Here is an 18,206-nt window from a genome sequence, read left to right on the forward strand (position 1 = left end):
AATAACTTTGTGTGTGAGTTGGTTTACTCAAATAGCACTGGAGCAATGATAAATAATTTAAGATGCATATGAGTTCTAGCCCAACTACCTAACAGTAAACATCAATATGAGCTTTCAGTTAAAACAAAAGAAAGAAAAGAAAATCAACAAAACTCAGTTGGAAACTGTGACCAGGTTTCACCGCAGCTGTGCAGCCAATCTCTATTGTGAAAGATGAGGGACTGAAACAAGCCTATGGCTCATTTCAACAGTGGTGTAAAGTAACTACATACATTTACTCAGGTACTGTACTTTACAGTTACATTTTGAGGTATTTTTTTTACTTTACTGGAGTATTTCCAATTTCCAATTCCACTACATCTCAGAGGCAAATATTGTACTTTTACTCCACTATTTGACAGCTTTAGTTACTAGTTACTTTGCAGATATAAATTATTATATTATAAAACATACATTAACCACTTTAGCCCTATTTTACAAGCTCACAACGCGTCGCATCGCGACGTGTTGTGAGCTTGTAGATCGGCTATTTTCAAACATTTTAGTACTTTTACTTTTGGTACTTTAAGTATATTTTGATGCCAGTACTTTTGAACTTTTACTCAAGTAACACTTCAAACACAGGCCTGTTACTTGTAACAGAGTATGTTTATATGGTGGTATTACTACTTTTACTTAAATAAAATATCTGAGTACTTCTTCCACCACTGCATTCCACTCACATGATGTTTCTTACTAACACCAGTCCCTCTGTGTGAGTGTTGAGACAGAGACTAAAGTATGAACCCACGGCGTCTGACACAAAACAATGTGTTTGCTGCCCTCACAGACATTTACACATGTTGCGGAGAAACACACAGAATACAGAGCAATGGGATTTTTTTCAGTTCACAATGTGAAACGTTTTCCTTCCAAAATAAATAGCTTAGGTTTCTCACTCAGAAGCTCTTCTTTCTTGAGCCTGGCACTCAGCCTGAAATTTCATTTAATTTCACTCCATTATCCAGGCTGAAAGCCCTCTTAGTGCAGCTGTTTTCTGAGATGGGGGCTTTGGCGATTCACACTGGGTCATCCCCATCCCCATTGGCCCGGCTACATTTACACCGGAAAAAACCCTGCCTTTGGCAGCGTCACCAGACCCTGAATTTGTGGCTAGCGATTCAGGGCCCACAATAACATCACTGAATGACTGTCTGTTTTGCAGTGGTGGAAAAAGTACTCACATGTTTTACTTAAGTAAAAGTATCAATACTGCAATGTAGAGATGCTAGTATTGGGATCAAAATATACTTAAAGTACCGAAAGTAGAAGTACTCGTTATGCAGAATGTCCCAATTCAAGTTTTCTAAATGTATACAAATATTTTGAAAATAGCAGATCTACAAGCTCACAATGCGTCGCATCGCGACGCATTGTGAGCTTGTAGATTGGCTATTTTCATATAGCCGAAATATAATATAGAGCTTAAGTGGTTAATGTATGTTTACTAATAATAATCTAAATCTACAAAGTAACTAGTAACTAAAGTTTTCATATAATTGTAGTGGAATGGTTTTTAATGAGTTCTATTAAATAGATAATTTCCGCAAAGTCACCTTGCATGTCTGTGTGATTGCCTTGTAGTCTGATCCGTTTAACACAAATGTCATCTTCTGAGGGATTGGATATTGTGAGTAAATCCAAAAGACTGGTCAATTCCCTTGTAATCTTCTAATCCTGTTTATCGACAATTACAGTGAACTACATTCACGAAAACCCTCTATTTTCTGGTCATATTCGGTTCATGAGCCTGCCTTGTGCATCTCTATTATCTGTTTGTCCCCACCCCGACCCCCCTCCTAAACACACACTGTTAATTGTGGCTGTGTTGCTTGTTGCCAGGAGAGTTCATTCTCTCTCTTACTCTCTCTCTCTCTCTCTCACACACACACACACACACACACACACACACACACACACACACACACACACACACACACACACACACACACACACACACACACACACACACACACACACACACACACCTGCCAACACTCCATATTTCTCCTGCTGTAATGTCTCAGTGATACAAAATAAAAGAGCATGATTGATTGCCACCAGGGCCCCTGGACCTGCTCACAGAGGGCCAGCCTTGCTGTCATCAACAGATTGTTGCAGCAGGTGGCAGACGAGGTAGACGGCCTCGTCTACCTCGGCCAGTTATCATTTAGGAGCCCCCACCCCACCAGAAAGCCTACTATACCCACAATGGCCATTCAACTGGTCAAGGAAAAAAACATGAAAAGCATAGATAAAAAGCATAAGACCAGTTGCTGCCTAAAACAGTTAGTATGATCAACATATAGCCTATCAACATAAACAATATGAATACCGTTGTTTCTTGTATCTCCATATTCAAAATGTGTATGTTTTTTGTGAATGAACGCCATACTTCATACAAGAGTGTCGCACAACAGTAGGCCTACACTATTTTCACCGTTTTGGACGTACAAGGTTTCCACCCGACGGCAACGATATAATAGTCCCTTCTATAACTTCTGGAAGGAGCTTGAACTCTGCTATTATTTGTTAGTTGGCTCTATTATAGCTCCTGGTGCTCAGAGGGCCAGGGGGCCCTGCTAATGTCAGCGTGTTTTAATCCCATCAGTCATTACAATTATAATGACTGATATGGGAAAATTGTCAGATGAATAATAAATAAATAATAATAAGAGATGAGGGGCTTTGTGCAATATATGTGAGAATTAAGCCCCCCAGCTGGGGTTCTCAGTGTGAGAAATGAGGGCCGTGGAGTGAGAATTCCATCAAGGCCATTTGTGTTCGTCACACGCTCAGTGCACGAGAGCTGTGCACGCTCAGCGCACGAGAGCTGTGCGCGCTCAGCGCACAACTGAAAGCCAATGAAATGCCATGAGAAATGTGAGTACTTTTACTCACATACTGTGTATCAATCTTAAGCCAATGCTTCTGTATACTTGCAACTGGTTGTGTGGGGTGGGGGTGGGGGTACTGGTGTATTTGAATTGCTTAATGCCTCTTCCTGATTCACTGAAGGATCCAGGTAGTATATCACTTAGCAGTGTATTTTCCCATGGGTGATAACAGAACCATCAGACAGTGTTGATGAGCACGTGCAGCTCTCCCCACATCGATCAGCATTGTCTTTCCAGGAGAGCAGGGTGTAATTATTATCTCCCTGGACTTCTGACTGCATCCATGATCAATCCAGCCTAAAGATGGACGTGTTGGACACTGTGTGCGTAATGGTAGAGGCTGGAGACCAACGCACGTGGCCATGGAGCAGACTGTTAAGCATCTCAAAGCTAGATGTATAATCCACAGTACTATGGTGTTGTTTGCAGAACAGACCTGCTAATAGCACTTTGCATCATGATTTGTTGTTAGCTTGTAGATCTGTTCTATTTTGGAACATTATAGTATAAATTAAGCTGATATTTAGCAGATAGCTTAAACAAAAGGTATAGCCTATATATTATTTTGAATGTCAGGTAAAGTGTTATTGAAATTATTGGCACAGTTCTATTCCTTTCGTAGTCTGTTTTATTCCATAATTTTTATTGTCCTTCTTTTGTTTTTATTGCATTCTAATGGCCTGTTAAAATGTGTTTCCTTTGCTTAATGTTTTGTGTGAAGCACATTGAATTAGTGGATTTTTTATCTAGCACTCATCTTTTATTGTTTTTTCTTCTTAATAAAGTTGGTTCCTTCCTTTTCTTTATGTTAAGGGTACATAGAATGGGGACTTGCTAGAAACGTGCTATATAAATCTGAGCTATCATTATTAGTATTATGATTACGATTATTATTACTACAGTACAAGGACCAATTCATATCAAACTTAACTAAGTCGACATGAATGACCGCTTTCAAGAGCACATAATCACACTACACCTCTTGTCTTGTCCTGTGGAATTATCATTGCTGTACTTGTCAAAGAGATTTAGAAGTTAACATTTTAAAATTAACTTATAAAGATTAAATGTTTTTTTTTCTTCAGTTATCTCACGTTTTCTCACTTTTGTGCTGTGAGACTCCACCCTGCTTCTCAGACGGGCTGGCACCTTTTAAGCATTTACATGATTTTGTCATCATGCAAGTTGATAAGTAAATTAACCTGTCTTTGTCGGGGGTGGCAGGAAGGGGCAGGAGCAAAGTGTTTCATCTCTATGTGGGACAAAAGGCCTTTTGATGATGAGGGAAGCTTTTGGTGTTACTTGTATATAGGCTACAAGCTGTCAGTGTGTGGTTGAGTTCAACCAAGGTTGTTTCCATGCGATTTTGTACTGCTGAATTGTAAGTCCTGAACTCCTTTTGGTGCCGAAATGTAATCACTCATTCCTCTGAATTGTGAACTGTCGTCTTTGCCTTATCTATCTTATTTGACTGAGTCCCCATTCAGATTTCCACCACAGCCTCATAGTTTCATCAGAACCTCATCAATTTGTCTGTTTGCTGGCAACTCGCTTCATTATTTTCGCAGTGAACTACGCGGCATGACGTGGACAAGCAGTCCCAATCGTGGCGGCGAGGTGGTTCTTGGAGAGGCAGAGAGCATGATCACATGAACCTCGTGCACAGACAGCTGCTGCTATTAGGATACGTCAAAGGTCCTGAGATACATTTAGGAATAAGACAAAATGACGGAGAGCCCACTACTCTGAAATCTGACAGCTTCTGTGCAAATTCTTTATGTATTTGTGCTTGTTGTTGGAAGTGCCGGGGCGCCTGTAGCTCCCCAGAGCTCTCCTCTCCTCTCCTCTCCTCTCCTCTCCTCTCCTCTCCTCTCCTCTCCTCTCCTCTCCTCTCCTCTCCTCTCCTCTTCCTTCAGAGCAACAGTCCAGCAGTGCTGAGTCTTTGTGTAGACAAACACACCACAGTGCCTCCTCCTTTGCTATTTCAGCACCACAGCTCAGCTGGACAGTGACAGGTTTCAGCACCAAAGAGCGCTGGACAGCGACAAGTTTCAGCACCACATAGTGCTGGACAGCGACGGGTTTCAGCACCACAGAGTGCTGGACAGCAATGGGTTTCAGCACCACAGAGTGCTGGACAGCGACATGGCAACGGAGCTGTTCTCCTCTACAGCGCCCAGGGGTGCTGATCTGTCTGACCTGTACTCTGTGATCCCCTTCAATGTCACCTTCCTCCCGGACGAGGACCTGGGCTTCATGAGCAACAGGCAGAACTACACGGAGCAACAACAGAGTAGTCCCGTCCAGAGCTCTGGGGGCATTATTATAGCCATCTGCATCACGGCTCTCTACTCCGTTATCTGCGTGGTGGGACTGCTGGGAAATGTTCTAGTCATGTACGTAGTGGTGAGGTGAGTTTATTAAAACCATTACTCAATGTTTCATTTACCTTTTTATTAAGTCTGTTCAACTTGTTTTGATGTCATACGTTTTCCACTGTTAAAGGAACAGTATATGTTAGCCTAATTGATTTTCTAACTTATTTACATGATTTTGATTTCACTTTCATGAGTAGAGTGCATACCTTATCGCACTGTAGTGTGCGGGCGGGCGGGCGGGCGGGCGTGTGTGTGTGTGCGTGCGTGCGTGCGTGCGTGCTGTTGGCTCTATCTAATATCCCCTCATGAAGCATCCTCCTGTAGGCCTATACACAGTCGTTTATAATAATCTGCGCTGAAATCAAGTGAACGTTTTATGTGAAACATTCACGGTTCATCAGATATATTATCTATCATTCACATTGACTCAGCGTGGCTGCCTCAGGCAGAAACCTGCCATAATGTCGCCTGGCGACAAGATCTGTTCTTCGTCTTTGAACTTATCCCCTTACATCCTGGAATTCAGTCGAGTGTCCTAGTTTTATCTGGAATGGATTTTATGAGAACACATCTAACTAGATTGAAAAAGGTCATACTAGTCAATGGTTACGCCATCAACTACCTTTCGGAACCCTGTATACCTTTTTATATTTGGGATATCGTCCTCCCAAATACAAAAAAAGGTATACAGGGTTCTGAAAGGGGCTGTGTGTCGTTTGGACATAAATTGAATTCATCTTCAACATTTCTTGTTTACAGCAGGCATTTTGACAGCAGCAGGTAAACACAGCTGAAGGTAATAATGTTAGCTGTGGCCACAGCTAACATTGCGTGCGAGCGTGCGTGCGTGCGTGCGTGTGTGTGACAGGATGAATGCATTACTCCTGGCAACACACAAGACAGTCACAATTAACATCATTACCTTCAGCTGTGACACCTGTTTGTCTGGGAAAATGTCTGATGGTGAACATGGTCTTGGTGAAGCACTGTGACATCAGTTTGGACCTAAGATTTGGTCATTTATTACAGATAGACATTTATTCAGAAGAGTGACGTAAAGTCTCAGCCCCCTCAAACGTAACATGTAGAATACAGTAAAAATGTTAGTAATGACATCTGCTTCTCCAAGCATTATTCTGTCAATTCACAAAATGGCCTTTTCCTCAAAGGTAACAGTGCAGTGCAGTAATGCTGTATATGTTCATTTGACTGGAGTTCTACACATTACCTGCCATTTAGTGGTTTCACAGTACTTGTTTATACTGTGTGGTATGATGTTGTATAGCTGACATTAAACACAGTAAAGAGTGGTTTATACTCTGTGGTATGACTTTGTATAGCTGACATCAGTAAAGAGTGGTTTATACTCTGTGGTATTACTTTGTATAGCTGACATCAGTAAAGAGTGGTTTATACTCTGTGGTATGACTTTATATAGCTGACATCAGTAAAGAGTGTTTATACTCTGTGGTATGACTTTGTATAGCTGACATTAAACACAGTAAAGAGTGGTTTATACTGTGTGGTATGACGGTTTATAGCTGACATTAAACACAGTAAAGAGTGGAGTATACTGTGTGGTATGAAGGTGTATAGCTGACATTAAACATGATGACTTCTCCTCTCACCTCCTGGGACAAAGCAGCAGCTGCTTCATAGCTAGTCATCATGCATTGAACACGGAACGCGCGCGCGCACGCACGCACGCACGCACGCACGCACGCACGCACGCACGCACACACGCACACACACACACACACACACACACACACACACACCTTATTTTCTGTCTGTCTGTCTGTCTGTATGTCTCTCTGTCTCTGTCTGTCTCTTTCTCTCTCTCAGTCACTTGCTTTTGTTTTGAGTGAGGGAGGGCGTATTAAGGACTTAAACTACTATTTTATACTTTAAATAAAATTGCAAAAATAGTTAACTACATATTGCATTGAAGGGGGATTGGGAGACAGAGAGACAACCCCTTTGATGTGAGCCATGTTCTGTAAGTAACCTTCTAAGGATGTTAAACGGAGCCACTTTGACAAAAAACTCACAGAAAATAACTGCTTGGCAAACATGGAGTGAAAATGGAGGAAACAAAATGGAATAAGCAGGTGGACGAGTGTGTTAACATGGTGCTGAATAAACATTGATACACCGAGAGAGAATAATGTCACACACTCCATGGAGGAGTAGAACCAGTGTTGCATTGGTCATTGCACGCGGTAACACGTCATCCCACCTATCTTTTGAGCAGGAGCACGCACATGAATCGATTAAAAACAACTCTTAAATTCACACCTCAACAAAGTTTACAAAGGCTGCCGTCTGCTGGGTGTCACACCAGCATAAATTAACATAGGAATGAGCCTAGATGGACATCAATTGTCCATTGTGTAACCTGTAGTGTAGATGTTAGGCGAGGTGCGCATGACGTCTTTAAAATAGCGTCCCACCAGAGATAGATTCACCAACCACCAGTGAGTAGAACCAACACTGTCTCACTCCCAAAAGGCATATTGTGACTTAGTGACCAAACGACCAAATGTGCCTTGAAGGGGGGGCAAATAAGGCACATGTTGACTTTTCGGGACTTCTGCATTAGCAAACGCAGAAGTCCAGTTCTCAGCGTTTTTGACGGTCCAACAAAAAACAAGCTGAAAACGTCGGAGGCGCGCCGTCTCAAGCGGACTTGAGCCACGGGAGGCACCGGCGAGCGAGCTAAAGCGAGCGAGTTGCCATGCCGAGCGTTGCACTGCAACTCAGTTTATTAAAACCATTACTCAATGTTTCATTTACCTTTTTATTAAGTCTGTTTAACTTGTTTTGGTGTCATAAGTTTTCCACTGTTAAAGGAACAGTATATGTTAGCCTAATTGATATCCATGCATTTTCTAACTTATTTACATGATTTTGATTTCACTTTCATGAGTAGAGTGCATTATGTACGTTATGAGCACACTGAAGTGTGCGTACGTGTGCGTGCGTGTGCATGTGCGTGTGTGTGCGTGCGTGCGTGTGTGTGTGCGTGCTTGCTGTTGGCTGTTATCTAATATCCCCTCATGAAGCATCCTCCTGTATACACAGTCGTTTATAATAATCTGCGCTGAAATCTTTGTGTGAAACATTCACGGTTCATCAGACATATTATCTATCATTCACATTGACTCAGCGTGGCTGCCTCAGGCAGAAACCTGCCATAATGTCGCTTGGCGACAAGATCTGTTCTTGGCGAAGGACTTCGTCTTTGAGCTTATCCCCTTACGTCCTGGAATTCAGTCGAGTGTCCTAGTTTTATCTGGAATGGATTTTATGAGAACACATCTAATTAGATAAAAAAAGGTCATACTAGTCAATGGTTACGCCATCAACTACCCCCTTTTGGAACCCTGTATACCTTTTTGTATTTGGGATACCGTCCTCCCAAATACCCAAAAAAGGTATAAAGGGTTCTGAAAGGCCGTCTGAGTTATGTCACGATAGACACAACATTGAAAAACATATGAATCACCTTTACATGTTCAGTAAGAATTACAGTATGGATGTTCTAAATCATATGGTGACTCACTGGATTTAGGGCATAATGGAGTGGGGATTGGGCTCAAAACATTACAAGCAGTTGCCAGTAGACATTGTGGTGTGTCTGTCGCTGTGTGTGTGTGTGTGTGTGTGTGTGTGTGTGTGTGTGTGTGTGTGTGTGTGTGTGTGTGTGTGTGTGTGTGTGTGTGTGTGTGTGTGTGTGTGTGTGTGTGTGTGTGCACGTGTGTGTGTGTGTGTGTGTGTGTGTGTGTGTGTGTGTGTGTGTGTGTGTGTGTGTGTGTGTGTGTGTGTGACTGTGTGCGTGCTTGTGTGTATGTGTTTGTGTGTGTATTCCAGGGAATATGTCAGTTTATGTAGCATTACATGTTTATTGAACATTGCATTGTTGTGGCTTATGAGGAACCAACCGTGTTGAAGAGAGACAACCAAAGATATAAGGAATAAAGTAAAACTCCAAGGCTCTGTATTCCGTTTTAAAAGGTCTTTATTATTTTGGTTTAGCCAATCCAGTATCGGCTGCAATGGATATTATCAGATTATTGAGTTTAAACCATTCATTCCAATCATTCTCGTTTGTCTCTCTAATGTTAAATGACATAAGGAGTTTCCTCATAATCCTAGTTAGTTTAGCATAGAATCACATCTGATGAGCTTCCAGCCACATTGCATTAGTAGCAGACTGAATGACAAACCAGCTGAGACTGATAGATTAGACTATAATCCATTCTGCTTCATTGCAGCAATCAGGGGAACGATCACTTTCTCTCTTTGGTCGCTAAGAAACTGATTTAGCACAGTAAGCCAGCCTATTCCTCCATCTGTTTAAGAATTTAAGTCACAGTATATGTCAGGGTGCGAGTTCAGAGAGCCCAAAAGCCGTACGACACAATTCAATGTCCGGCCAAATATTCAGACAAAATCACACCCAGTGTGAAGAGAGTGGTGCCTATCACTGACTTTTACGTGTTTTTACTCATTTTAACGTCTTTTATGTATTTTTACTCATTGTAAGTATTTTTACTCTGTTTAAGTATTTTTACTCAAAAGTGTGTGTGTGTGTGTGTGTGTGTGTGTGTGTGTGTGTGTGTGTGTGTGTGTGTGTGTGTGTGTGTGTGTGTGTGTGCGCGCGCGCGTGTGTTGCACTCCTGTTTGTGTATAATTAGTGTAACTGCTTGCATCTTTGTGTTGCAATCAGCCGCAGCTGTTGAGGTCATGCTCAGGTCATGCTCATACGGACACCCGTGAGGCCGTGCTCATGCGGACACAGAGCTGTTGAGGCCGTGCTCATACGGACACACAGCTGTTGAGGCCGTGCTCATACGGACACAGAGCTGTTGAGGCCGTGCTCATACGGACACAGAGCTGTTGAGGCCGTGCTCATACGGACACAGAGCTGTTGAGGCCGTGCTCATACGGACGGTGTTACGTGTATGGTCAAGGGGAGACTGTATGTTTATGGGGAGACTGTGTATGCTGTTTTTCTCCCTGCTACACTCTGCCTGCTGCTCTGTCACTCACTCTCAGGTCCAGCCCATTCACTCAACTCAACTCCGCCTCTCACCACCGGTTGGTCCTTCCCTTCATCACTCCACCAATCACCTCCATCGTCATCATAGATAAAGAACCTGTGACGGCGGCCATCTTTCTCTTTCCCCATCATGCTTCCACCAGCTCATTTGTTTGTTCCATGCCTATGTCCTAACTAAATCACCTCCAGTCTCTTAAAGACGTTTTGACCTTTTGCCAAACGTTTAGTACAGGGGGGGTAGTTTAGCTCTGGGGTACCCTGTACATATTGCACGTAGGTAATTCCCGTGTTTAATCCCACTAGTCTAGAGGTGAGTGCCACCCATTGTATTTTCTGTTTATTGTTGGAGTAGGAAGGATTTTTGTTTCTCTTTAGTAGGTAAGATCTTTATTTTATCTAGACAGTGAGTTTTTGTTTTACTACATTCTTTCCTTTGGCACCACCTGACCCTCCCTGTATTTGTTACTTGGCATCTATTTTTGTTCACGTTAGTTGGTTAATAAACAACTTTACTTTAACCTCATCCTATGTCTGTCTCAAGTGTATAATCTGGGTATATGTTACCGTCCCTTCCTCCTGGACCACCATCTGGGACGTAACAGACGGACACTCATACGGACAAAGTCATGTATAGGGAGTGGTTGGCACCACTCAAAAACGAATTGGAGGAGTACAAAAATAAGTGGAAAAGGAAATAAAAGCAAGGAAAGTGTGGACATTTTGAAGAGATGCAAACGACTATGAAAAAAATGAAGTTTATTTGTGGAGGATCCCAAAGGACAAGAAACAGGAACATATTCACATTGCCAATGATGTGATTCACTCCTCCACTACAGACCTAGACACAACCTCAGAGACCAGCGGACCCACATCAAACAGGGCCGCTTTTTTAGAACGGGGCGCCGGCCACAGCGGAGGAGGAGGACGAGGAAGAAATGCCGCAGGGGGCAGAGGAAGAGCCGGAGGCCAGAGGACGTTCTACCTCACCCGGAACTCCATGAAATGATTAACATCATGAACCTGAGTGACAAACCCTTATCTACTGCATGTGAGTCAGCCCTTAAAAAAGGCCTATCCTTTGTACCAACTACTGACTGTGATGAATTTAACACAATCATTGACTTTCATAAATTTGTTCGATCAATAAGACTAAGAGAATTCTTTAAGAGCAATAAGGATGATACTGATACACCAACTGTAATGGATTCAACAAAGAGAATTCTAGATTTCGTGGAAAATCCACTTTTATTCCACCGAAACATAGAAATGCATCTGTTGACACCTATTGCAGATTGGTAGAACAAGATGTTAAAAATACTCTTAAGAATAGAAAAGAACATAAGGTGTATAACAACCTATCGAATGAAGAAAGGGAAGCATTGAACAATCTTTCTAAAGATACTTTGATTGTGAAAAATGCAGATAAAGGAGGGGCTATTGTTGTTCAGAATAGGAGTGATTATGTAAAAAGAAATACACCAGCAAGGAGATGCTAAGAACTACGGAAAACTTTTTGGCAATCCAACAGTGACTTATAAAAATGAGATCCATCATCAATTAAAGAACTGGTTGGATAATGGCCTCCTGACCAAAAAAGAGTACGATTTTATGAAGATAGATCATTGAATCACTCCAGTTTTCTATTGTCTGCCAAAAGTTCATAAAGATCCTGTTCAACCTAAAGGTAGACCAATAGTGGCAGCAATAGGATCTCTCACTGAAAATATCTCTTCTTATGTGGACTTCTTCCTACAACCAATAGTGAAATCTCTCCCGTCCTTCACACAGGATTCAACAGACCTAATAAAGACTCAGAAGTTCGTTCAGGATCCGACCACTGTGACCTACATGGCCTGTTTGGATGTCGAATCCCTGTACACCTCAGTACCCCACACAGGGGGCTTTGGAAGCTCTGACACTGTTCCTGAATCAGCGTCCACCGGATTCAACACCAGAAACGCACGTTCTTATAGAACTGACAGAGACTCGGCTCACACACAATTACTTCATGTTCCAAGACGAGAACTATCTACAAGTAAAAGGCGTGAGTATGGGCAGCAAAGCGAGCCCGTCCATAGCCAACGTCTATATGGGTCTTTTTGAGCAGAATTATGTATTTAACTCAACAGAAAATATGTTTTTGCCATACATAAAGATGTGGAAAAGATATATAGATGATATTTGTATACTGTGGACAGGGGATGAAATTACACTTTCACAGATTACTATGGAATATGACCAACACCAAGTATTTTTTTTGATATTGTAATCAAAAGAGAGAATGGTACATTCCAAACAGATGTATACAGGAAACCCTATAACAGAAATTCTTTATTGAGAAGTGACTAATTTCATCCCACTCCCTTAAAAAACAGCTTACCGTAGAATCTGCAATGTGACGAGTTATTTCAGGAACAGACAGATACTTTAAAAAAAATATGTTTAAAACAAGAGGGTACACACAGGACATTATAGACAAGGCAGCATTGAAGGTATGCCAAAAAACCCAAGAAGAATGTTTACAATCTACGAAAAATAAAAATATGTCTGTACAACCTATACAGTGTGTCACACAATACTCACCTCTAGGTAATTGTTTTCAGAAAACTATACAAAAAAAAAAACACTGCCATCGTCTTAGTTCTGATCCAACATTGGACAAATCTTTTCAGATCCCCCTAGACTACTATACAGGAGAGCACATAACATCAGAGACATTGTGGTAAAGTCAGATCACACTTTCCTAGATGACCTGCCAGATGGTAATCGACGTTGTGGTTCATGTGCTCAATGTCACATTACAGAAAAAATGCAACTTTTTCTATCACCCGTCAACAGGGCAAGAGATGAAAATAAGAGGCAAAATAACACGTACAACGAATAATGTAATCTATCTACTCAGATGTCCATGTGGGAAAGCCTATGTGGGTAAGACAACACGTGCGTTAAAAACACGTATTGCTGAACACAGGAGTACAATACGTAGTGGGGATGAAAAAGTACCAGTAGCTTTACATTTTAAAAAGGCACACCACAATGTCTCATCTTTAAGATACCTAGGAATAGAGAAAGTGCATCTTCAGAGACGAGGGGGAGATATAGACAATCTCCTATTGAGGAGGGGAGTATGGTGGATCCATTACCTTAAAACTATGGCACCAACATGACTCAATGAGGACTTTGATATTAGGCCTTATTTGTAAACAAGCCAACCTGGGCGTCAAAATGGACCCCCGCCTCAACTATGAGACCCACATCAAACACCTCTGCAAAACATCCTTCTTCCACCTTAGAAACATAGCCAAACTCCGCCCCACCCTCACTCTTCCTGACGCCGAAAAGTTGGTCCACGCCTTTGTCTCCTCCAGGTTGGACTACTGTAATGCACTTCTCGTCGGGATCCCTAGCAAGAGCCTTCAAAAGCTCCAATACATACAGAACAGCGCTGCTAGGATCCTGACGAGAGTGCGAAAATACGAGCACATCACCCCCATTCTCAAATCACTGCACTGGCTTCCCATCTCCTCCCGGACAGAATATAAAATCACCCTGCTAACTCACCAATGCATCTATGGAAATGCCCCCCCTCCCTACCTCAAGGAACTGATTGAACCACAAACCGCCACCCGCAGTCTCCGCTCCGGAAACACTAATAAACTCAAAGAACATCACACCAACCTTTGTACCATGGGAGACCGAGCTTTCCATGCAGCTGCCCCCTGGCTGTGGAACTCACTCCCAGACCAACTCAGAGCTCCACAGTCTGTGAACACTTTTAAGAGAGCACTAAAAACCTACCATTTTAACAAAGCATTCGGTTCGCTTTTTAAGCCGGTTTTAATAACCCTGTCTCTCCTTTTTAAACTTGTTTTTAAACATGTTTTAATCCTGCTTTAGACTTTTTGATTATGATGCAAATGGTTCCTCTTTTTATCTGTTTATTATGTACTGTAGCACTTTGAGGTTTGTTTCAAATGTAAAGTGCAATACAAATAAAATGTATTATTATTATTATTAATGAAGGGAGCTGCTTATATGTAGTCTGTAAAACTTTTCAACTTTTCTTTTTGAAACTCTTAAAAATCAAGAAAATGTTCTAACAATATTTTGTAAAAAAATGTAAAATATGTGTGTCATTTGATCATTTTCGCCCCTGATTTGACCAGAATCATACATTTCTGTATAAAAAGAAGTAATTTCCTGCTTTCTTGTTTATACTTGAAAAAGACCGAAAGGGTCGAAACGTCGTATCTGCTGTTTGTTTGAATAAAACCTTGGAGCATAAACGTGAGTTATGAGGAGCCCTATCTTTGTTACATTATCGGCTACAATCAACGTTGAACTCTTGGCTCAACGGTACCCTCGGTGGCTCGTGGTAATTATTAATGCTTTGATCATCTCATCAATTGTAAGTCTAGAATGACAGATGCAATGAATACAAGAGTATGTCACGTTATATGTACAGTATTATGCTACAAGCAAGCAGAGCCATAGTTGAACAAAGTTGTCTCGGGCTGGAGTCGAACCTGTTCTCCCGGTGCATGTGGTTTTCTCTGATTGGCCGAACGTTGATATTCTTGTGTTGTGACCTCGACAATCAGGCGCTGTCGGTAGCGCTGTCGCCTCACAGCTAGAAGGTCCTGGGTTCAATTCCCGCCGGGGACGCTGTGGGGTGATAAGAAGGCTTGTTATCTCTCATGCATTGAAGGAGGCATGAGCTCGGCTCTGGGCTCCCTAGGCTGGCGGGGGAGTGTAGAGCCCAGGATCACTTAGACAATTGGCACTGGGTGAAAAGAAATGGGGTTGCAAAATCGTGAGATAAAAAAATATATAGAAAAAAAGAAATGGCAATACCTCGGTACCTCCATGTCAACTTCCAACATTGCGTCGGAGAGAGATCCAGGTATTAAAACCACTGATTTCGAACACTGGCTGTACTCTGCTTCAGTGGCTCAAGACCGACAGAGCGAGACGCAGTGTTGCTGGGCAGATTCTTTGAGCAGATAACTGAGTGCTCGGGTTCTGGCGTTCAGAACACAGAAGCGGTTGGTGGCAGTATATGTATTGATATGTGTCTGTCCAAGGGTTTATCAGTTCGGCCATACAAAAAAAAGTCATGGTTCAGTCTGACTTTGTGAAGTGTGTAGCCATCTTTACCTTGCAGCCATCGTAGTTGCTACTTGAACATGAGACCATGTTTGTGCTGTGACCATTTCTATACACCAGAGGGTTCTGGTGGACAGAAATGGTCACAACACAAACATTTGTGTCTGGTTTCTATTCAGTGTGGATACACTTGTGTGACTTCAGCATATTTGAATGCCTGAAACTCTTTTCACAATGTCTGCAATAGTAAGGCTTTTCTCCAGTGTGAATCTGCTGGTGTTTCATCAGATTACTACTCACATTGAAACTCTTGTCACACTGTTTACAGACGAAAGGCTTTTCTCCTGTGTGGATACGCTGGTGAGTCCTCAAAGTACCTGAATTGTTAAAACTCTTGTCACACTGTTTACAGTGGTATGGCTTTTCTCCAGTGTGGAGACGATGGTGTGTCTTCAGGTTACTTGACTGACTGAAATTCTTGTAACAATGTTTACAGTGGAAAGGCTTTTCTCCAGTGTGGACACGCTGGTGAGTCCTCAGATGATCTGAATTGTTAAAACTCTTGTTACACTGATTACAGAGGAAATGTTTTTCTCCTGTATGGATACGCTGGTGTTTCTTCAGAGTACCCAGCACATTGAAACTCTTGTCACACTCGTTGCAGTGATATGGTCTTTCCCCAGTGTGGCTACGCTGGTGTGACTTCAGATGATCTAAACGTCGGAAGCTCTTGTCACATGGTTTACAGATGTGGATTGTCTTTCCTGTGTCGGTCAGCCGATGTGTCTTTACTTCCCCCGCATGACTTAAAGTCCTGGTGAGCCATTGAGGAGATCTTTGTCCCTGGCTGGTCACAGAGATAGGCGGGATCTGTCCATTCTTCATTTGATGTCCATTCATCATTTGACAGTGGAGGTCACTGTCACTTCTCTTCATGCTATGATGGCGGAATACCTGAGACATGAGGGCTTATGACCCCTAAAGAACAGAAGACAGAAGCTGAGAGAGTTGGCTTTATATGGTCTCTCAATTCTCTCTCTCTCTCTCTCTCTCTCTCTCTCTCCCACTATCTATGTGCTGTTCTCTGTATTGCTGCTCACTCTTTGACCTCTATGTTTTTCTATCTCTCTCTGGTATGTATGTCACACTCCATCACTCTTCTTCACAGGTAAACAGTAGATTCCTAAAAGCATCTCTACTCTTTATATAGGCTGAGCATATGGTCTAATGTTACACACAAGACAAACCATTGCCATGCATGCAAGCATAGCAACCACAATTTGTGCAGGTGCCACTGCAGCGTCCCTGAAGGACTTAAGAGAAAGATTTGTAATCTGTCGTTCTCAAAGAGGGTCCGGGCACCTAAAAGGTTCCTTGAGGGTGTTCCAGTAGGTTCCCCAGCAAAATGAGGAACAGTTTAAACACTTCAGCCTATACTTCGCCTAATCAAATGTGTTACATTTGTGCCCTTGGGCACAAATGTAACACAAAGCTTAGCCAATCTGTATAGCCGATTGGGTTGAGTTTTCCAATCAGGGAACCCAGGGACAGACACACAAACTGAAAGACTTAACATGACATCTATCACTTTATGCATAATATATGCATAAAGTGACAGATGAGAACATTTTATACTACTCAAGGATATATGAAACATCATCATCTCCAGATAGACAAACTGCCTAGGGAAGTTTGTACTCACGACGGCCGACGAGATGGTGGCTAGCCTGTGCGGAAGTGCAATGCACACCGGTCCTTTAGAGGTGCCGGCCAAAGGTAAAGACACTAAAAACATCAAAAAGTCGCATCACACTCGTAGCTACCAATATAAAGCTTATTAAGAACCCAAGAACCATAAAAACAATACGTGACACCAATGTTTTCAGAAGAAAAAGAACAACAAGCAAACAAATAGAGTATAAAACAAAACAGAACAAACAAATACATATAAAAAAAGTAGATTCAAATAAAAGGGTCACCTCTCGGAAATTGTAGTTACTGCTGTACAGACTGCTCACACGGATATTTCATAATGTTCACATAGACCGTATCTGTAAACAGGCTGCCTACATGATATAAGACATCTGTATACATGGTTATGCCCCTTTGCACAACTGAAAATGACCAAACAACACCCAAATTCACATTCTGTAAGGTTCCTTTGTCACACAAGATTTGTACAGGGTTTTCTTTTCACTTTGCCGCCAACCTCAGACACAACACCTCTGTGATAAATTGAATATAACCACAAGTATACCTCACAGAATATTGCAGGAGTGTCTGTCCCCCATAACTGAATGGGCATTCCCACTGTCTGTCTGTCTGTCTGTCTGTCTGTCTGTCCCCCTTACTGAATGGACATTCCCTCGTGAAAAAACACTATTGAATCACTACTCATAACTACTACAAAATGTCTACACAAAAACTACCATTTCATTACTCAATTGCTATTGCGATTAGTAGTGATTTATGTAGTGATTTCAATAGTAAAATGTGGAGAAATGTCCCGTTTCAGTACTTAATCACTACTGATAATTACTACATAATTACTATTCAAATCACTGCCTGGCTGCTACTTAATTACTTCAGCCTCACTATAGGCTTTTTGGAAAGAACTATACAATCACTACACATTCATTGTTGAATTACTACACAATGCTTACAGATCTACTGCTGCAGCTCTACACAATCCCTATGGAAAATATTCATGTAGTGTTTTAT

General features: G+C 41.9%; 1 pseudogene across 1 annotated transcript in view; it reads left to right on the forward strand.

Annotated features, from left to right (window-relative positions):
* Positions 1 to 2,085: 2,085 nt before the first annotated feature.
* LOC311061604 (delta-type opioid receptor-like) overlaps positions 2,086 to 18,206 on the forward strand; it is a 32,133-nt pseudogene continuing 16,012 nt past the window's right edge. Inside the window, exons 1-2 of the transcript in view lie at positions 2,086 to 2,201; positions 4,925 to 5,347. The product of the transcript in view is annotated as a delta-type opioid receptor-like (transcript). The remainder of the gene's footprint in view (positions 2,202 to 4,924; positions 5,348 to 18,206) is intronic.

Source organism: Gymnoscopelus microlampas (assembly GCF_963454915.1).
Source record: "Gymnoscopelus microlampas genome assembly, chromosome: 15".
Lineage (NCBI taxonomy): Eukaryota > Metazoa > Chordata > Actinopteri > Myctophiformes > Myctophidae > Gymnoscopelus > Gymnoscopelus microlampas.